The sequence below is a fragment of the Terrapene carolina genome, unplaced genomic scaffold (genome assembly GCF_002925995.2).
Source record: "Terrapene carolina triunguis isolate 2854851 unplaced genomic scaffold, T_m_triunguis-2.0 Scaffold132, whole genome shotgun sequence".
NCBI lineage: Eukaryota > Metazoa > Chordata > Testudines > Emydidae > Terrapene > Terrapene triunguis.
Window position 1 is genome coordinate 21,559,046 of NW_020664483.1, and position 23,263 is coordinate 21,582,308.

Sequence of the window (23,263 nt, forward strand, 5' to 3'; positions counted from 1 at the left end):
CATAATGGCAGAGCTTCCTAAAATGGTGTCAGTGCAAACTTCAGGGCTCTTGGAAAGTTGAAGCACCTCATCACTGTTTATGCCTATCACATATTACCTGATGCAGAAGTGACCTGTCTCCCCTTAGCTCTGTTAATGTAAGTTTATAGCTCTGTGTGAAGTGGCACAGGCAAGATACATGATGAGATGTAAACAGCAGAAAAAGTGCTTATACTGATGTTCTCAGAAGCAGGTTAAACACCTGTGAGAAGCATGTGCTTCAGGGACACCCACATTTGCAAATTGCTTATGGGTATCTTGGAGATAGCACTTCTCTACTTGTGGAGTGATTAGTTGCCTCTTCAGCATTGGCAAAAGCTTGTAGATGATGAGCTCTGCCTTCACCTGCAGGTGTTGCCATGGCAAGGGACTCTAGAAATACATTCAGGCAACAACAACAACAACAAAAAGATAAAGGAAAAAAATGAGAGATGAGAAAGAAATGGGAACATGAGAAGGCAACAGGAATAACACATCAAGCTGCCTCTTTCACAGTGTGCGTGGCCATTGTTTGCTATTGCCTCACTTAATGTTTAGAGCCCTCACATGCTGGGAGATAGATTGACCATTTAAAAAAATCCTTCTATCTATCAGTTATTACGTGTATTTCAGTAGTGTGTAGTCATCCTAGTCAGGGATCGGGGCCCCGTGGAGCTGGGCACTCTACAATATAATGCAAAAGCATATTATGAAAAGATGAGCTCTGTTCCAAAGAGTTTACAATCTAAAGCCCCGATTTAGTAAGCAGTGAAGCATGTGCTTAACTTTAAGCACGTAAGTAGTCTCATTGATTTTACATGCTTGAGGGGGTCAAGGATTAAGTATGGAAGCCTCCCTCTCTCATCGATTTATATGGCCAAAGTCATCATAGTTTTGAGTTATCTGTTAGTCTTAAAGGTGCCACAGGACTCTCTGTTGCTTTTTATAGTTTTGAGTGCTTGCCAAGTTCAAAAATTGAAATAACAATGTTTCTCTCTCTTCCTTTCCGTCCTACTTGATTGTTGTGATAGCCTGTACCCCATGTTCACACTTTTATAAGGTTATGATATATTTTGTACAAAGTATGCCTTGTGAGGTATCATTTGAAAAAAAAATCATAATCTGCTGAACATTGTTGTCTTGATAAAATATGTGTGGCAACACTGTATGTAAAGTTATAAGACTTTACCCTATAACATTGTTATAACATGCTCCAAGGTTAAGAAAATCAGGCCCAAACCAGTTTTTCAGAGACAAAGACATACTGGCATTCCAGCCAAGTGCTAATGGGCTATCACCTGCTTAAGCAGCCATTCTCCAGCAGGGGAAAAGGAATAAACAAGAAATTTACCTTTCATCACGGACACAGTACAAACCTCACATCCACCATGATTCAGAAAGGATATTTCTAGCACAAGAAATTGAATTACAAAGAGGGGAGGAAAACACTGGGCTTCACTCCTCTTCCTCCCATCTCTCTGCTCATGTCATCAATGAATACCTGAAGGACACTGAACTAAGGGGAAGGGATCCCAGGCTGAAAAGAGACCCAGCCTATGAAATTTACTGCAGCGTGTGGTGAGAGAAATACCTTTGCTTTGAATTCTGTTAGTTCGTTAAGTTAGCCATCAGTTTGCATTTTATCCTTTATTTTTTGTAACCAATCCTGACTTTTATGCCTCATTACTTGTAGTCACTTAAAATCTTTCTTCTCTTTCTGTAGTTAATAAACATATTTTACTGTTTTATATTAAACAGTGTGTTTGGATTAAAGTGTGTGGGAAGCTCCATTTAGGATAACAAGGCCAGCGCATATAATTTTGCATTGATGAAATGACAGACTTTGCTTTGTTAAGCAGTGTATTTGACAGTACAAAATGAACATTTCTGGGGAAAAGTCTGGGACTAGAGAGGTTGCTGGTGTTGCCTTGCAGTTTAATTCATGAGTGGCTAGCTAGTAGCATTCAATACCATGTAAGTGGGAGCAAGTTACATGCTGAAGACACTGTGTTAACTGGCCAGGAGTGGCTGTTCTCACAGTAAAGCAGTGTAAGAGGCACCTTAGGTTGGAGAACTGGGGGGACATAGCTGTTCAGCAGTCCAGATTGTACCCTGGGTAATGTCACAATTATACAGTGTGTGTGTGTGCGTGCGCATGAGTAACTGAGTGTTGTGTATACATGGAATTATGAAGGAAAAGCTAAATCAAAAAGATGAGTTTTGCATTTAATTCTTAAAGTAGTTAGCTCCAGAGTTGTGCCTATTCTTGTGGGAATGAGTTCTGAGCTGAGGTCCCGCTTCTGTGAAATTTCCTTCTCCTGCATTCCCATACTTCACTCTATTGGTTTACCATTTCATTGTTGCAGTGGAATATAGCTGCTGTGGGAGGGAGATGATCCCTAAGGTAAGTAGGGCCAGTCGCATGGAGGGCTTTGAATATCAGGACAGAGACCTTGAACTATACTGTGTATTTAGTAGGGAGTCAGTGCAGAAAGTAGAGTGTTCATGGCAATCTACGTTTCGAAGCACATCATGTTCTATACCTGCTGGAGCTTTTTCAGCTTCATTCCTATGTATGAGTTGCAGTAGTCAAGCCAAAGGTCATGAATGCACAGGCCACAGTGGCTAGGTGTGTGTATGATAGAATCGTGTGTAATGTTCTGGACAGTCACACAGGGAAGAGAAGGCTTTTTGCACAGATCTGTCATTATAATTATTAAAAATAATACAAGGCAAGCTTGACACCCTAAATGTATCCAAGTAGTCTCTAATGTATCTTTTCCACTCAAAAAGATCAGATGCAAACAAACAAAAAGAAAAGTGCAAAAAATGGGATATCAGGCTTGCTTTTTAATCATCTCTTTTGTAATAAAGATGTTGCCACACTAGAGTGTTGGTTCCCGGCCACAGTCAGCTGACATGGGTCAGCTTCCCTCTGTCACAGGGCAGAGGTCACTATCCAATGACTCCAGTGCCTTCTGTTAAATACATTACCCCAAAACGAACAACCATTAATGTACCAAATATGCAAATTAGGATTTTCATTGTCAGTGAGTGGGTGTTGTGATGAATTGAGGATATGCCTGTGCAATTTATGAATTCTGTGTGAGATTTTGTATCTGCATCAGGCCAAACACTCCATTTTGAATGCGTAATCTTTTGTTTTCTCTATGGTCTGTTTGCCTCCATAGTGGGTTGAGATTCCAAACTCTGATGGCAAAAGAACAACAACAGAGGGTAGTAGACTCTTGAGTACTCAATCACTGGAAGTCTAGTCACTCTAGACAAAAGACTGTTCCCTGCCCAGAAGAGCTAATTTAGCAGTAGGGAAGTCACCTTGGCAACAAAGTCCTCTGACAGGGATTTGTGGTCATATGGGGAAGCTGGCAAAGGGGTTGCTTGACACAGGGGACTGAATGTTCTGAAAGTGCAGAGGCTGGTCTGCTAGGAAAGGTTTTTCTCTAGTCCATGACAGAAAGACCACTCACCATGTAAGAGTCTGCATGAGGCAGGGGACACCCTGCCTGCCTTCTTGGATGCAGCTGGTTCTCCAAGGACTCACAAGAGAAGGGTGAGCTAGTGAGGGACATTGCAGTTTCAGATGTTTATTATTCTGGATGAGCTATACTATGCTGGGCTTTACATGGTGAAGTATAAAACAGCATAAAGGTCTTAGCCTGTACAAAGTGTGAGTGTTGACTGCTTCACAGCTGCTGTGTGCCCCTGAGAGAGTTAGGCTGTAAACTAGAAGCTTCACACCTTTGAGGTGGAGTTCTGGCAGAAGGCATGCAGAAGGGGAAGCAAGCCCAGGAAATGTGCCAAAGAGGCCAAGGGAAAAACTGAAGCTTGTAGCTTGCTGAAACTCTAGGTGCTTGAAAACACTCTGGGGATCCAGAGCACAGAGGCTTGGTTTCCCCTCACAGTGGATGGCCAGGATGGGGTGCTCACTAGGATCTAAGTGCCACCACTTCCATGGTGGTTGGTAGGGGGAACCCAAGCCCACCTCTTCTCCAAGGTCCAGCCCACAGACCCTGCAACCAGCAGCTAAGGTCTGCTCTGCCCTGCCCCTCACCTTGCTGCTGTTTCCCTGCACTGCTTCCTGCATTGTCTCTCTCAGGCTCCTTCTCCACCAAAGATGTCTTTCCCTCCAAGCCAAGCTCTCTTCTCTCCCTAGCTTCAGAGAGAATGACTACAGACCACCTCCATGCAGCCCCCTTCCTACCTTCAGCTACCTGGTTTTATACAAGCCCTACCTGTTTCTGTCCAGGTGAACTTCATTCTTTAATTAGTCTTCATTGTTCCCTGGCTCCTTCTCCAGGTACAACCTAGATGATTAACTGTCCCACCTAGCCTTCAGGGGCTGATGTGGTGTGAACAGCACCTCACAATGACCTCGGTGTGGATGATGTAGCTGTTAACTTAGGTTGCTTGCCACTTTGTTTGAAATCTAACATTTTGTCCCACTTCCAGGGTTGGAACTGTTTGGCATCCTTATCCTAGCATTTTTTCTGCTCTAGTTTCATGACTTCTTTAATAACTTCAGGCTTACTTGTTTTTGGTTCAAGAAACTTTTCTGATGTTGGCACAGCGTTCTGTTTTTTCCTTCTGCCCATAACTTTCTGAACCAGAGATCAAAGTAAAGCATTGTGAGGTTTGTTGTAATAGTCTAACAATGCTCAGTTAGTATGATCTCTTGACTCTGCTAGTGGCTTCTTTTTTCCTACCAAGTTCCTTGCTATTTGTACTGAATTTTCTGGTACCCCACCAAACTAAGTAAGGGCTTGACATAGTGTGCTTGAACTGACCTAGCAAAAAGAATTGCCAAAATGAGTTACTGATGATTCGTGGGCTATCACCCATTATTAACCCATCTGGAATCCCATAGCAACCACACTGTGATTTACAACATGCTATTACATTGCTACTCAATGTGTTGTGCAACAGTCCAATTAAAAATAATAATATGGGCCTGATTCAAAGCACACTGAAGTCAATGGAACGACTCCCATTGACATCAGTGGTCTTTGCATTAGGCTCAATATGTGCAGTGGTCCACTAATTGTGGGTAATCTTTTCCATTAAATTCAAATGGAACAGCACCAACTTTGGATCAAGTGTGATCAGGAATCTTATGATTTCAGTGTTTCTTTTTCATTACGTTTCCTACATTTATTGTTGCTGATTTCATATCTAGGGAGAAATCCTGATTCCCCTGAATTCATTTGGAGTTTTGCTATTAACATCAATGGAGCCAGGATTTAACTTCTGACCTTCAATGACAGAATTCAGCCTGGCTAAAATAAGACATGTTGGGCTCTTTTCTTATATTTCTTAAGACCCAGATGGACACTGTGAATTATGTTTACAATTTCTGACCTCATGCTGTGTATTATTATGTCATGATGTTCTTTGTACTGAATCCCTTTATATGTAGCAATTCATCTGCATTGTATCAATAAGTTTTTATACTTTCAGATGTGTGGGCTTTTTCTGTCAGTCATCTGCCTAGAATTACTCTCTCAAGTCTTGTAAGCTTGAGTCACTTTGTGTTTCTTGTCTGAGTTTGTCACATTTTGTTACAGAAATAGGCAGTACTTAACTCATATTTACTTCACACTCCTCTTCCTTGCAGCTCCTTGCTTTCACTACTTCAAAATTCTCTTAAAAGCAAGCCCACTATAATAAGCTCCTTACTGGGCTTGTATTTCTTATTTAATCAGTAGTTTTGCAATTTCATGATCATTTTCTGAAGTCTGGGCATCGCTTTATACAATGGTTTCTATAATATGGCTTCAAAAGTTTGATAGACCGATTCTACCTTGACCAGTTTTGGCCCAGAGACATATTAATGGAACAGCTCACAACCATAAAAATTGCTAGTATGTCTTATTTATTCTGAGCATAGTTCTGTTTAGTTGTAGTCCAAGCTCTGGAAGCATGTACTCCTGGGCACTCATCTTGTAGCAGGACAGCCCTCAACCCATGTGATCTGGCATCAACTGAGATCTTAAGCTGTTTGTTAAATTAAAATGATTTAGGTAGATAAAATAATAATGAAATACCAGTGGGTTTTGCCAGATGAGCTTATTTTGTACCTGTTATTTGCAACAAACTTAGTTTTCTTTTTTAACATTGGGCAGTCTAGTAATCTTTATATGTTTACTGTTTACATTAAAATCCACTCCAGTATCTATTTTGAAATTCACTTTTTGTTAATTTATTTTCAATGTCACAAACTAACAGATTGTAGAATCTTACTTTCTACATTTATTTAGAGGCCCACAAAGAGGTCTTTTTCATCATGGTCAAACTTTGTTCTTCACCTGTATGTTCATGTATATATTTTAATTTGATATTTCTTTACAATTTATGCAGTGACTCGAGGGGGATACTTTTTCAATATGGCTGCTTTTATTGCCTGTATTGTGCCTCACCCTCCATCCTGGTTATCTTTACATTATTTCATGATTGCCTCTTCATTTATTGCAAACAAATCAGGTCTCTGCCATTTGCTTACCCTTGCATTCATTCTGCCTGCCTTGGTATGCTTTTTTAATTAGCTGCACTTCTGTTCTTTCACTCTTTGTTAACCCTTTCATTTGGGAAGCAGTTTTCGTCAGCCCTGAAAATATCTACTCTTCTTTGCAAAGTCAAGTCTATTTCCCTCAGTAACCTTGGTTTCACCTGGCTATCAGTTATACCAGAAATAATTTAGCATCTAATTAGTCCATCTGTTAACTATTCAAGTACACATGACTTTGCTTTATTATGTGGGACTATAACATAAGGGTCAGGCATCTTGCCTGAAAGCTATTTTTTGGTAAGAAAAATGTGCCTTTGTGCATATTACATTCTTGTGTTGCCATCATGCTCCCACTAGAATATATCACAGATTCCAAAGTGTATGGTCTGCACTATATAGCAGGGAGAGGATTTTATCCTCTCTGATATCTCTGCAATGCCACTTGCTTCCAGGAACATTTGGAAGCTCTGCAGCCACCTCCTCTCCTTTCTGCCAGGTTCTCTCTCAGACTGGGAGATTTAGGTTGCTCTATTTTTGTGAAAAAATATAGTTAACTTCTGACACCATGTAATAAGGGTCTGACACAGGAGTGCTTGCCTTAATTTCCTGGCTCCAATCAGATGACATGGGCCAGGATTGCAAAATGTTGTATCCCTATCACATGGCAGGAATCAGCATCTACTGACTCACTTTTAAACTTTTCTGAGTCATCAGTACACAACACCTGACAACCTCTAAGAGGATTAAAACCCTTTCACCCATTCATGAATGGCATGATCAAAGATAGTTAAACTTTACTGATGGTGAACAGTGCTGTGAGAAGTACTCAAGTTTCCAAATGAGTTTTCAGCAGACTTTGAAATCTTTGGTTTCACATTGCACAGCTGTTTACAAGGATTCACAAGGGTTCAGCTTAATTTGATTCAGAAGTCCAGCTATATATTTGACTGCCACAAGCTTTATTATGAGACCAAAACAAAATTACGACACTCAGTCTCAAGAAACATGACTATCCAGAGTCAGCAGAAATATCTATGATGTCTTGCAAGGTTTAATTTTCATGGGCTGAAAGTGAACTTGAAACCAGTTGAGGTTCATATGGTTTCTTGCTTTATTAGGAAAGTTTCACCTAGCTCAACTAGTTATAGCCCATTTGCTAAAAATCTGAACTTGGATCTTTTGAGTTTGATTTGTCTAAATCCATTATTATAAATTTAGTGGGTTCTGAATCCATCACCCACATTTAAAACTGGAAAGTCTATAGTATTGGATTTATAATTTGTTCCTTGATTATATTCTCTACTTAGAATTTACTGAGATAAGTTGAATGTTGTCATCTGAATTTGATATGGTCATCTTACAATCTACCCTGCAATCATGTCAACATGCTATTTAATATTATCTCTAAAGCGCCTCTATTCCTTCTATATCTTATATTAAGTCCCAAAAGTTCTTTGAATGGGACAAAGAAGAATAAATGCCAAAGCCTCTACCACCTAATTAAAATGATTTTGTGCCAGTTGCTTTTGTTGGGCAGGATCCACACATAATATAATTTTAATCCTGTTTATATACACCCATGGGACAGATTTGAGATCAGCGTTGCCATTTAAGCGAGGTTAATCAAGGATACTGTATGCAGCTTTTATTTCTCTATTGTATGTGAAAGGTGACTACAGCTGATGGGATACCGACTGGCCGTTCACTTTGAAAACCACTACTTTCTTGTTAACAGAGTGTCTGATCATTAACCTAACCTCAGCCCCAATGACTCTTTCTGCCTAGTCCTTGGAATTGTACAGCTGTTGTTATTCACAGAGGAGCTTATAGTTATGAACTGGGCTATACTGGCAATGGATACATGATTCTACAGAAGGGGAAAAACAAATGGAAAATAAATACACCTCCCCTAAAAACAAACACTATTTTTTCACATTCTTGGTGGAGTTTATGTGTATATATAAAGGACATTATAGCAAAATGAAAAAGACCCTCATAAAAATCCTTCTTGAAAAGTATTGTTGCTGACAGCCGTGACCTCTGTGAGTCTGCATGTTTACCCATAATTCATAATTAACAAAGACATTAGAACTGCCACTGGAGGTTTCTGGGCTTTATTTCTTTCTAACTGGGCAGTACTAATGCTGGAAGTGCTCCCAATTCAGTGATTTAACATTTCAGGAAATCTTGGAGAGGCAGCAGAAGCCTCCTTATATAGTTCATACTCTGGGACTTTGGTTATACAGATATGGCTGAGATAATTATTCAGCTCTTGTTATTGCTGTAGTTCTGCACCTGATCCCTGAGCCATTAGAGCACTCTGCAGGTTATTACAACTATCAAACATCAAGGTCTCTTTTCTAGTCTCTTGACTATGTGGTTATCATTTTGCTTCTTTTAAATCCTCCATCTGCATAGAAAGCATCTATGCTCTAACTTGGAGATCTTCTAATGCTTTTTTTTTATGGTTCCCCAAACGAGGCCCTTTTCTTACCAGCACATTAACATAAAAATATAAACTTAGAGATTCTCCTCTTGTGTTGTTTTTATATTCTACCTCTTGCTTGATTTTCTCTTGGAGACAATGTGCACCTACACTTTAATTTGTGCAGAGAGTGAGCGGAGAGAGGTTGGCTATTCAGAGCTGTGGAAAACCTCAAACCCAGGATAATATCATTTGTGATGATGGGATAAGTTTGTGCCAATTTTTAACCTTCTACTTAACCTTCTACTTAGCCGATATACCACCTTGCTTTATATAAATTTCTACATTATTGCCATTTCTTAAGATGGACAAAATCAGTGAATCAGAGAAAAGTGGAATGGCAGCTTTAAATAGGGCTTTGTGTTTAGCTATATTTAAAGATTCATTACTTTACAACCTCTGCACCAAGGTGAGAACCCTTTCTTAGAGTTTAACAGAAGGAAGCCTGTTCGTTGACACATATATTTCTTTTTTGCTTGTGAAAATATAGTTCTATAATCAGTTTGCTTCTATTACTGAGCTCCAGAGATAAACTATAAGATGATCAGAACCAGTAAGCTCTGAATATCCTGGGCACTGTGTCAGCTATGTGGGGGCAGCCATTCACTTATGATGATATATAAAATATATTATAAATTAAGAGTCTTAAAGGAGACCTCTGTGAATTGCCGCCTAAGCGAAGGCAAGTAGCTAATATTCCTGTATGCATTAGAGAGTCTAGCTTCCTGAAATTTGTGTTTTATGTTATATCAACAAAGCACCTGCAACAGACATGCCATCAGCATACAAACTGATGAGAGATCTAATCCACCCAGAGTCAGGGGGAGTCGCAAACAGTACGGTAGAAGTAGTAGACATATGGTTACCTTACTTAATATTGCTGTACTGTTGTTCCTACAACATATTCCCCTAAATGGCCATTGGAATTATTGGTAAATTAGAAGACGTGAAACACAACTGAAAAGAAAACCTTATATACACTTTCTTTTTATAAACTGGAGATATAATTTAACAGACATACTGTATGTATAATGTATGTTTCACGATTTTTAAAATGATAGATACAAATGGAGTGCATCAAGCAGGCAGTAAGTAATTTTATCTAAAGAAAGCATAGGGTAATTATATACTTTAACTTATGCTTTACTTAATCTCCATTTAAGGTAAACATTTCCTTTTCATGGCCTTGTGTAAAGATCAGTAGTTTTTCTCCAGCTTTCTTCCTTTAAGCAGCAAAAATGAAAGCATGAAGTTTTAAAAAATCCGCTTCGCAATTCTCCCATTTCCGTCTATGTTGTATATTGTGCTAGTCTAACAGCAAAGTAAAAGGAATCTAATGATGAGTTCTTTAGGAGTCAGAATCTTCTCTCACATGACAGTAAATCATGATTCACATCAATAAAGTTGCTCCAAGGTTAAAACCCAGAACAAATGAAAGGAGTATAACAACCTAAGATTTTAATCTGGGCAGTTAAAGCTGGTTTAAAAATGCAGGAAAAATGTATTTTTGTGTCCTCTAGAAATTGGTTGAAAACCATAAGTAAATAAATAAAGAAAGAAATATATATTAAAGTTTTTACAAAAAATAGAGAAAATTTGAATTTTTTCAACCCGCTCTACTGGCCAATTTTAAAATTCTTTTAACATAAGGGAAAATATATCGGAAGGGCCAAATTCTTCACATACAGCAGTCCCATGGACTTTAATCCACGTCCATGTTTCAGGATAGTCTTTCAATCTCAGTAAATATTTTTAAAAGTCCACTATTCTGTTGCGAAGAATTTTTTAAAATGGCTAAAACACTAGTCACTGTTAATGTAGGACCTACACAAAGAGTGTTTTGTGTGTTTGTTTTGGGGCTCCCTCTGCTGTAAGTAGTGAACATTAATCTCAGCACTGTTAATCTCAGCACATGTTAAGTTCTTTCTTTCATTCCTTTTTAGCACAATGTGATTGGTTTTCTTAAAGATAATTCTAACTAGTGAATACTATCATAACACATTAGATGCAATGGAGAAGAAGGGGAGGAGAACATCACAACAAGGACAAGCACTATCACAGGAAAAATACAAAATGTATTATTTATACATAAATTTCAGACTCAGTGAGAAATACCATGTGTTTGCAGCCTATAACCCTGATCCTGCAATCTGATACATAAGGGCAAACCTGTGTGCTTGTAAAAAGTCTCACTGAAGTCAATTGGGCTTCACATGGGTACAGAAAATCACTGTCATGTATCATATTGAAGGTTCAGGGCCTAACATTCATTAACCCATCTTTCCCCCAATAATAGTGATAATTAATTAATAGAATTTATAACCATTAGCTTATAACTGCTTAGGAATGTGAAACCAAACCAATAATCATGAGACAGGTCATCGGTTTTTCACTTTTAATTTTGCAGCTGAATAATAACATAAAACAAACAGAGCCATTTATGAGAATCATCATAACACGACATAGCATGGGAAAGAAGTAGAAATGGTTAATTATACATTCACAATATACTTTCAAATGGAACTATGTAAACATGAAGTAGGTACCTTTTAGTTCATGCCAGCAGAGTCTACACGGGGCAGTTAGAGTCCAGCCCCTTAGAGTGCTCAACAATTCACAGCCCTGTAACCCAGACTGCGGCGCCATATAGATGAGCCCTTAGGTAGATAATTCACACTGACAAGAAAAATTTCTGCATCAGTGTTTTATGGGGCTGCATCCGTTCTTGCTCCAAACTCTCACCAGCTTCCTTGTGAGTTGTGTGAATGTGCTGGCTGTAAACGATAATATTTTTAAATCTTGCATTAAAAATGGTATTCACTTGCCAGTCTGGAAGCTCTTCAGGAGTCCAATCCTGTTCACCAATGAGTAACTTTACTTGTGTGAGTAATGCCTTGGAAGACAAAAGGGCTACTCACATGAACAAAATTACTGATGTGTGTAAAAATTGAGCAGGTGCTGAACAATGCATACTAAAGTAGTGCAGCATCTATGTATATATATTTATCTTTACATGACAGATAGCAATGGCTCTGCATTTTGGTCTGTTTTATATTTGGCTAGATTCAGCCATGGTTTACATCATCTGCTGCTGGGGTGAATCAGGGTGTGACTCTGACAGTGGTGGAAATTCTTCCAAGGGGGGTGGGGGGGAGGAGAGTGCTCAGTGGTACGGGAAGGGGGTTCAGAAAGAGATCAGCACTATGCAGAGCAGGAGTGGGACCAGGGTGGCTGGGATAATGGACCAAGTCTCTATATATCCCCCTCTGCATATTCCCTTCTTCCAGGAGTGGTTTTTTAAGGAGCCCCAAGCACAAACTGTAGCTACACACCCCTGAGAGAGAACAACATTGTCTGCCTTCCTCTGGGAGCACATGTCCCATCAAAGTGTATCCTCCTGCCTTGCAGAAGGGAATACAATGCACATCTTCCTCCAGCAACCAGAGTGAATTTGGTCCTAAAATATTTTCTTGTCCCTCCTTCAGATTTCATTAAATAATACAATGCTAGTCCCCCTCACTCTCCCCAGCAAAAAACCCCCAGAAAACTACTCACTTTTAAAGTAGTAATAAGGCTTTACCACAAGGCACCATGAACAAGACAATCTGGAGTCATAGCTGAAATATACTGGCGTGCACAGTGATCGGCTCAGTTTCAACTGATGAAGTGCCGACAGTCTACGCAGTCCACGCAGCACAACATGTGGGTGAGATCAAAATCATCCTGGCCTTTAACCTGCCCCACTGCAACTAGGTATTGCAGCAAATATGTTATGTAAACTCATCCACTGCTCAGAGACCTCTCCAGTAACTAGACAGATGAGATAGCTTATGGCTAGTGTTTTGGTTTTAACTCTTCTTTTCTTTGTTCTTGTTGATTTGCACCACAATTATACTCCAATGTCCATTGCTTTTTTTCATAATTAAAAAGAAGTCCGAAGCAGATGGACTGAATTATTATCACCAATACATTCCTTTTTTAAACATCTGAGTAACTTTTATAAAAGAGCCTTATAATGAGGGCAAGTTGTATATCTGATTCTTGCACATTTTATAGTCTACAGATAATGTTAAAGTCTCTCTTAGGATTTAGATTCTCTATTTCATATCACCTGCACGCCATCCATATTTAGCCATGAGATGATATATACTTTCTCATTCCAAAAGCATTGATCTCAGTCTCCTCCTTTGTTTTTAAAAAATAAATCTTAGTGAAGCAATATAACATTTCAGGTCAGTCCTGTAGGGCCACTCTGGTCTCATTGTAACGGCTGCTGCAGAGCATGGAAACTTGCTGGCAAAGAATTGCAAAGTGACTGCAGGGGTTGGATGACTTCCAGCCAGCAATGAACCACAGCCAAGAAATGCCAATATGGATAATGCAAACAAGAGAGATTTGGGGCACATTTCGATTTAACCATCTGATTTAATTGACAGAATAAATGCACCTGTCATTGGGTAATATTCTTGTGATTAGTTTTGGCTGTGATGATGAGATGATGTTAAAAGAATGTCAGAACAACCTGTCCTGGGACTTTCTATAGGCAGTTTCAAGCTAAGGAAGGTCAGTTTTCAATGAGTTAAAAGACACAGGATTATTCTCTTTTTAATGTGATGGTCTTTTACTGAGACAGTGAACAATTTATCCTGCATTTTCCCTCTACAGCCATCCTTATCCACAAGTCAAAACAAACTGAGAATACAAACAGGTAAAGTTGTAACTTCCTCATATATGAGCCTTGTTGAAGGCATCCTTCATTTGGGAAAAGTCCTATTCATGAGGTCTCAATTCCCATATGCACACACTGTCATTTAAGACTGGAGACTTTTGTGGAAATGATGGGAGGATCTTCAAAATACCCTGGAGCTCTATGGGTCTTCCAGAGTGTCTTTCATATTTTAAACAGCAGGTCAATAGGACTCAGTGTAAGGAGCTGAGATTCTGCCTCCCCAGAACTGGGGCAGGAGCTATCCCTACACCAATAAATATAAGACTGGATTTGATTGTGAAGAGGGAAACACCAGGCTAGCCCTGAAGAAGCTTGAAGGCCAGCTTCATGCACCATCTTCTGGAGAGACCCTGGTGTTCTATGGCGGTAGCAGGTGATATACCATATGTAATATGGGAGCATGTAGGGAACATGTTGAGGCAATAGGACGGGGTATTCCTGAATGAAAATTTCCTGATCCTCAGGTTGAGAGATGGGTGAAGCTTTGAAAGGGGTAGACAGGGGTGGGGTGTATGAGAACCTAATTATTTTGTTCACCTCCAGTACTTAGGAATTAATGTTTACTATTGTGATTTATGTTACAGTGGTGCCTAGACCCCCCAACTGGGCTTGAGGCCCTATTGTGCTAGGCACTGTACAGACACATCATGAAAGAAAGTCTTTGCCCTGAAGAGGTTACATTCTAAATAGAGAATACAAAGAAAGGATGATTATCCCCATTTTACAGATGGGGAACTGAGGCACAGAAAGATTAAAGGCCAGATCCTTAACAGTATTTAATAGCCTTATTGATTTTAATGGGAGTTAGATGCCTAAATGCCTTTTAAGGATCTGACCCTAAGCGACTAGTCCAAAATTACTCAGGAGATCTATGATAGAGCAGGGAATTAAACCCACATCTTTTCAGTCCCAGCCACAAGACCATCCTTCCTAATACCAACTATTTCTTACTTAACTCTAACTTTTTCATCTTTTATAATATACACATTTGTTGACTTCTTCAAAAGATGGAGATGGGCTGGTTTCTTTGAAAAGTGGATTTTAGTGCTTTGTGAAGGGTGCCTGAATGACAGTGCTGGACACTGAAGACTTGAATATATCCTTAGATCAGTTACAACATGAGTGCTGTAAATGCAAGCTGCCCAAACTGTTCTGCTCATGTGAACTAATGCTCACTTGAGAGGCCCCATGTTTTGGATGATAGGGTTGCTCAGTCTCCATGCTTTATGCAATTCTTATATTCTCTGATGAGAAGGCTAATAATCGAGTGCCAGATAGTGCTTTTGACTTAAAAAGCAACATCGATTATAGTTTATTTACTCAAATATAACACAGTTTTTGTGGTGATGGCACTTTATAACTATTAGAGGTGATATGTAAACTAGAATTGAATCCAGCTCGCTTTCCCAGAGTCTGGGTTGTCCAGCCAAACTAGAATAAAATGTAGTAAAATCTTATTTTTGATACTAAAGTAAGCGGGTTTGACTGGAATTAAGTAGAAAGAAATTCAACCCCTTCGCAAGGTGCCTGCAAAAGGCCTACACAAGTGTCAAGTCCCACTTGAGCCCTATTTTGAAAGCTTAAATGGGGTTCAAGTATTGCATGGGCTTAGTGCAGGCTCTCCGAACAAGAATGAATTTCACTCTCAGAGCAGAGATTCTGTACGAGATCTTAGAAGACGCCATTTTTTCTTAGTCACTTTTCTAAGCATAACTGCACTTTAACCTCCAGATGTCACTGAATGACTACTCCTGCTTGTGGTTAACAATGAAATAGTGGGGTTACCCACAAATACTTACACAGTTTCAGTGAGTATTTTGATTCTGACCCATTTCTAATTTACACTCCATATACAGAAACAGTCAGTTAATCACCAAGCACTGGAGAATGCCCTCAATTTGTTGATGTCAGTGGGAATTCTGTGCATGGGTAGAGGGCAGCATGTGGTCCATGGTGTCAAAGAAATAAAATCCAAACTGAAAAAAATTGTTTACTGTAATGGTAAATGTATACTGTAAAAAGGGAGAAGATTTTAGCCCAGATTAGGAGTAATTGTTACATTTTGGGGGCCCATTCCTGTTCCCATTGAATCTGATGAGAAAACTATTTATTTATACACACCTCTGATGCCAATATATTATTTTTGCTGGAAATCTTTTATATTTAGTTGCTACTAGTGACATTCAAATATAGCCAAAGCTCTCATTTTGGGGAAGTCTGTGTAAATCATCTGTGACAGGATCCCTGGGGTACATAACCTGGAACTGTGGAACCTCTCTGCCCCCTTAACTTTACAGTCTGGGCTGTCTCTCATGATACTTTGCTAGTGACAAGCAGCAAACATCTCCAGCTGCTGTTGCCGCTCAGTCAACAACATGCGGAGGTATACCCAGCTAAGTTGCATGAATGCTCTCTAAGCCACTCAGGAACTGTACAGAGGGATACACCAGCAAATCCCCCCCAGCACCCAGCCTTGCACCCCAGAAATGTACTATTTTACACTGCTCAAGACCTTCTCTTGAACAATGCAAGCTCATTAATTAGTTCACCACTTTGTCAAAGGATAGTTACGCCTGGGAGAATTCTGTGCCACTGCACACGTGCAGAATTCATGTCTGGTGCAGAATTTTTTTTCTGTGCAGAAAAAACATTCTGCCAGAGAAGTGCTGCAGTTCTGCCTTTCACTCACTAGAGACTGCTGTGGTGCCAAAACAGCCAGAAGTCAACTGACCGGCAGTAACAGCCAGCAGCTGGCTGCATTCATCACAGCACCCTACCCACAGAGCCAGGTTAGGAGTCAGAGGATATGGGGGGACAGAGAGAGTGGGACACACAGGGCTTCAGGGGGTCACAGACTGGGGTTCAGAAGGGCTAGGGAGGGGACAGACTGGGGTATGAGCTCAGGAGCTCGTGGGGTGACAACACTGAGCCAGGTGCTGAATGCAAGGGGGGCTGCAAGGCCACATGGGGACAGGAGTAGGGGATGCAGGGCCACATGGGGACAGGGGCAGATGTGCCTGACTGAATGAGAGAGGCTAAGGGTCATTCAGGGTTTGCATGTGGGAGGCTTCTCAACTCCCTTACAATCACTCCATCCACACCAAAAAAACTAAACTCTTCCATACTTCTCCCACCCACACCTAACAACCCTCCAGGTTCACTCCCAGGTTTATTCCCTCTTCTTCAGCTCCTCCATTACCCCTGACTCTCCCAAGCCTTTTGCACTGCTTCTGAGGGGCGTGGGAAATATGGTTCTGTATTGTAGTTTAAATGAATTACTCAAAGTACTGTATTAATTTGTCTAGTAAGGAATCTATTTGTCAAAAAACCATTTCCTGAATCTTTGTTTTTTATCTGTATTGTTACAGACATACTTGCTGACAGGCATTTTGAAATTAATTACCAAAATAATTGAAATTGGTGTGATTATATTGTGTTATTTTGACAAATAAAAGTGCAGATTTTTGCAGAATTTTAAAATATGGTGTGCAGAATTTTAAATTTTTGTTGGTGCAAAATTCCCCCAGGAGTAGGTAATGGACATACACCAGGCTTTGTAATCTGAGCAGATTCCCCAAGCAGTTTAGACAAACTCACTGGTAAAGATAAAACATTAAAATAAGTTTATTGACTACAGAAAGATAGATTTTAAGTGATTATAAATGGTAGGCATAAAGGTCAGAGAAAGTTACCTAAGAAATAAAAGTAAACATGCATTCTAAATCGTAAACTTTATCAGACTCAGTAAGATTTGAATCAAACAGCTTTTCTCACCCCACTGGATGTTGCAGACAGGTTACAATTCTTAATACACAGGCTAAATTCCTGTCTCAGCCTGAGACCAATCTCCTCAGTTCAAAGTCTTTGTCTTCCCAGCATTCTTGTTGCCTTCAGAGTAGGTGGGGGAGGAGAGAGGTGGTCTCATGATGCCACTGTCCCTTATTTCATACTCCCAGTTCCGGTCCCAGGAAAGATACTGGCCCAGACATGTCCAGGTGGGTCATGAGTCACAGAGTTGAGCAATGCTGGTCAATGGCTGGTGATGGTTATTCAATGTCCACCTCGGTGTGGGTCACTTTGTTGCCACTTGAGAACTAGCAGTAGGCGATTCACAAAATATTTCAACAACAATATAATAAAATCTTCTAAATTCATACACAGTAGTGATATGCATATTTTGACAGAACAGTGAGTTTCAGCAGATCATGACTTTCATATGTTACCTTACAAGGTATGTTTTGTATGAAATATCACAACCATATAACCAATGATGAATATGGGGGTTACAAGGTACTACTTTGAGGTACAGTGCATCATACTCTCATTTTCTATGACACTACCTCCCATGATACCCACTTTCCGCATGTCATGGGGACTATAAATCTCTAACTGACAGTTTTTTGATACTCTAATTTACATTGGGTTGGGCCATACTCCAGGAATGTGCCCATTGAGAGTATAAGAAACAGGCCCTTTGTCTTCCTCAAAATGATTCTCAGATGTAAACCGGGGCATTTTATTTACCAATAACAAAATAAAAAACAGTATAAGAGAGAAATCATAGGAGAAACATTACAGCACAACCATACAAGTACAACATATGTGTGTGGGCACAGTATACAAGAGGAGAAGAGAAGACACCAGAAACAAATATTTGACCTATTTCTGTATCAAAAGAAGACTGACCATTTCTCATTATTCACTGATGGACCTTAAAAAAACGATATTCAGGACATCCATGAAAAAACATGCTGGAGAGCTACCTATAGAAATGTTGTAGTTAGAAAAACCAACAAACTAACCCAAGTTGGCTTCACAGCTGGGGAAAAAGTCTGTTAGATAACAGGTGATGGTTACATAGCTTTGGGTTTGGAGCCAACATTGCAATAGATACATTCTGTAAATAAAATATGGATGATTTTTCCCTCCTTTCTCCACCTAGTTATTGGCATTCTAGACATAAAAATAAATGCATCATTTTGAAGAATACCTGGAAAAGGATCTCTCCTCCTGCCACCCCCGTCCTACTTTTGCTGTCTAGAAACTAACTAATTGTTAGGTGTATGTATCTGGGGGACTGGCAATTGTCCTAGCATTTCAGTTGGGCTCCATGAGAGCACAAACCATGGAGTGATTATGGGTGTTGGGAGGAAGAATGAGTCCTGCATCACATTCCCTTCCTGGAATGATTTAGTTGGGGATTGGTCCTGCTTTGAGCAGGGGGTTGGACTAGATGACCTGCTGAGGTCCCTTCCAACCTTGATATTCTATGATTCTATGATTCTAATGCCCTCTTCTCTCTCCACATGACACATGCTATTGATTCTGGACCCATCCCTCAGTCAGCGGAGTAAGGAAAATCTGGACATCAGCACAGTGGACAGGAAGAACTGGTGTTCATAATGGGGATGGACCCAGCAGCTGATAGGAAGTTAACAGGCAACGTGCCTGCTTTGCAGAGCTGACTTTGGCTCTAAGTCTTAATGTTACTGAACTTTTACTCAGTGAGAAAAAATTACTTCCTAGTTCTTATACAGCTGTCCCATTGCATCATTAAATCTCATAGGAAACACAAACACATGTTGCATGAGATTTATCAATGAAAATATTGTTTTACATTTGCAGTGTATGCACAACCTATTATAAAACTCAGTGGTGCATGGTCAGAAGCAAAATGTATTACAGTAGATATCAGTAGATAACTATTTATAATTAATCCTGTAGGAATAGCAATTCTAAAACTAAGAAACCTCTAAACTAAGTTAGTGGAGGATGAATGCTTTGAGTTCATTTGTTTCCATGGAAATTTAAAGTTCTGGTTTGGTCATTTCAGGGTCAGCCTTCAGTCAAACAGTGCTCCCCATGAGCCAGAATTCATTGCCCATCAAACAATAACTAATTGGGGATTGGTATTCACCTATAACTCTAATGGGCTGCATAGTTTTCAGTATCTTGAGTAAACAGCACTTGGTTTGTCTTGAATCAATGTATGAGTATAGTTCAGCTTTTACTTGGTACCTCTAGTCATCAAAAGACCATAGGGTATCTCACACATTACCTGGGGAGTACATACCAAGGACATTTCAGCAGCGTGTGTAGTGATTTTATAATCTGCGTCCGTCAAAGGCAGAATCTTTAATTTTCCTTAATCTTTACATCATCAGTCTGTGCATTTCTACCCTTTCTCCTGTGAGCACTGTCTGCAACTGGTAGGGTAAGAAAAATGGTCTAAAGTGAATTCATAGGTCATCTACCTGAGAACTGACTCCATAGTCAAATCCCCTTTCCTCGGCTGAAAAGAGTACATTGCAGTAATAAGAATACTGGTCATCTGCTTGTGACTCTGTTTTGGTCACCTGTACCTCTGTCCCTTCTTTTGGTCTCTCAGAGTTACCCCCAGATGATGCATCATGTGATTCTCCCACTAGACTGAGGCCAGAGCAGGGCCGCGCGGGGGGGGAGGGGGGAGGGCAAGTGGGGCCCCGGGCCCCGCAGGGGGTCTCACGAGAATGTTGGAGCCCTCAGCGCGCCACGTCCAGGAGTGGCCCTGGACAGAGCTAAAGCGGCGTGGCTCCAGCGGGGCCTGAGCTCCTCCCGCTCAGAGCCACATGGTAAGGGGGCGGGGCTGCGAGCTGCAGCTGAGCGGTGGGAGCCCAGGTCCCGCTGGAGCCACGCCACTGCAGTGCTCTCCAGGGCCGTTCCTGGACGCGGTGCGCTGAGGCTCCGGGAGAGGGGGGAGGCAGGGGTAAGCAGCATGGTAAGGGGGCTGGGGCTGGGGCCGGGGCCAGCGGGGTTGGATAAGGGGCAGGGAGTCCTGGGGACAGTCAGGGGACAGGGAGAGGGCAGAGGTTCGGGGGGGAGTTGTCAGGGGACGGGGAACAGGGGGTTGGATCGTGGGCGTTCCGGGGGTCTGTCAGGACTCGGCGGGGGGGTGGATAGGGGTCGGGGCAGTCAGGGGACAGGGAGAAGGGGGGGTTTGTGGGGCGTGGGGTCCCGGGGTGGTGGTTGGGGGGGGCCTTGGGTGGGTGGTCAGGGAACAAGGAGCAGGATGGGTCGGGGATTCTGAGAGGGGCAGTCGGGGGGCAGGAAGTGGGTGGGCGTCGGACAGGGGGCAGGGCCAGGCTGTTTGGGGAGGCACAGCCTTCCCTACCCTAAAGCTCATTCAGCAGTTTGAGGCTTGCAGATGGCTATTTAACACAAAGAGCCAAGCTGTTATCTTTTCCCTTAGGGCTACCATCCCTTTCACTTCTCAAATGCCAAATTATAGTCTACATTTAATTTCAGTGCCATAGGGAGATTCATGTCAGGGGAGGGTAGATTCATAGATTCATAGATTCTAGGACTGGAAGGGACCTCGAGAGGTCATTGAGTCCAGTCCCCTGCCCTCATGGCAGGACCAAATACTGTCTAGACCATCCCTGATAGACATTTATCTAACCTACTCTTAAATATCTCCAGAGATGGAGATTCCACAACCTCCCTAGGCAATCTATTCCAGTGTTTAACCACCCTGACAGTTAGGAACTTTTTCCTAATGTCCAACCTAAACCTCCCTTGCTGCAGTTTAAGCCCATTGCTTCTTGTTCTATCCTTAGAGGCTAAGGTGAACAAGTTTTCTCCCTCCTCCTTATGACACCCTTTTAGATACCTGAAAACTGCTATCATGTCCCCTGTCAGTCTTCTCTTTTCCAAACTAAACAAACCCAATTATTTCAGCCTTCCTTCATAGGTCATGTTCTCAAGACCTTTAATCATTCTTGTTGCTCTTCTCTGGACCCTCTCAAATTTCTCCACATCTTTCTTGAAATGCGGTGCCCAGAACTGGACACAATACTCCAGTTGAGGCCTAACCAGTGCAGAGTAGAGGGGAAGAATGACTTCTCGTGTCTTGCTCACAACACACCTGTTAATACATCCCAGAATCATGTTTGCTTCTTTTGCAACAGCATCACACTGTTGACTCATATTTAGCTTGTGGTCCACTATAACCCCTAGATCCCTTTCTGCCGTACTCCTTCCTAGACAGTCTCTTCCCATTCTGTATGTGTGAAACTGATTTTTCCTTCCTAAGTGGAGCACTTTGCATTTGTCTTTGTTAAACTTCATCCTGTTTACCTCAGACCATTTCTCCAATTTGTCCAGATCATTTTGTCCTCCAAAGCAGTTGCAATCCCTCCCAGTTTGGTATCATCTGCAAACTTAATAAGCGTACTTTCTATGCCAATATCTAAGTCGTTAATGAAGATATTGAACAGAGCCAGTCCCAAAACAGACCCCTGTGGAACCCCACTTGTTATACCTTTCCAGCAGGATTGGGAACCATTAATAACAACTCTCTGAGTACGGTTATCCAGCCAGTTATGCACCCACCTTATAGTAGCCCCATCTAAATTGTATTTGCCTAGTTTATCGATAAGAATATCATACGACACTGTATCAAATGCCTTATTAAAGTCTAGGTATACCACATCCACAGCTTCTCCCTTATCCACAAGACTCGTTATCCTATCAAAGTAAGCTATCACATTGGTTTGACATGATTTGTTCTTTACAAATCCATGCTGGCTATTCCCTATCACCTTACCACCTTCCAAGTGTTTGCAGAGGATTTCCTTAATTACTTGCTCCATTATCTTCCCTGGCACAGAAGTTAAACTAACTGGTCTGTAGTTTCCTGGGTTGTTTTTATTTCCCTTTTTATAGATGGGCACTATATTTGCCCTTTTCCAGTCTTCTGGAATCTCTCCCGTCTCCCATGATTTTCCAAAGATAATAGCTAGAGGCTCAGATACCTCCTCTATTAGCTCCTTGAGTATTCTAGGATGCATTTCATCAGGCCCTGGTGACTTGCAGGCATCTAACTTTTCTAAGTGATTTTTAACTTGTTCTTTTTTTATTTTATCTGCTAAATCTACCCCCTTCCCATTAGCATTCACTATGTTAGGCATTCTTTCAGACTTCTCAGTGAAGACCGAAACAAAGAAGTCATTAAGCATCTCTGCCATTTCCAAGTTTCCTGTTACTGTTTCTCCCTCTTCTCTGAGCAGTGGGCCTACCCTGTCTTTGGTCTTCATCTTGCTTCTAATGTATTGGTAGCTTCATTTAAAATTAGCCACTTTAGATTAACAGTGATAGAGCCAAGAGAGCCATGGGGGAGGGATCACATGAGAAGAGCAATATCATACACCACCTATCTCCTTCCCAAACCTACCAAGGGAGACCCCTCCTCCCCTGCATTCCCCGAGGCTCCAGAGGGGTTAATTCAGTGGTTATCAAACTTTTGTACTGGTGACCCCTTTCACATAGCAAACCTCTGAGTGCGACCCCCTTCCCCTTATAAATTAAAAACACTTTTTAACATATTTAACACTATTATAAATGCTGGAGGCAAAGCAGGGTTTGAGGTGGAGGCTGACAGCTCACGACCCCCAGTAATAACCTTGTGACCCCCTGAGGGGTCCCGACCCCCAGTTTGAGACCCCTGGGTTAATTTAATTTTAACAATTTA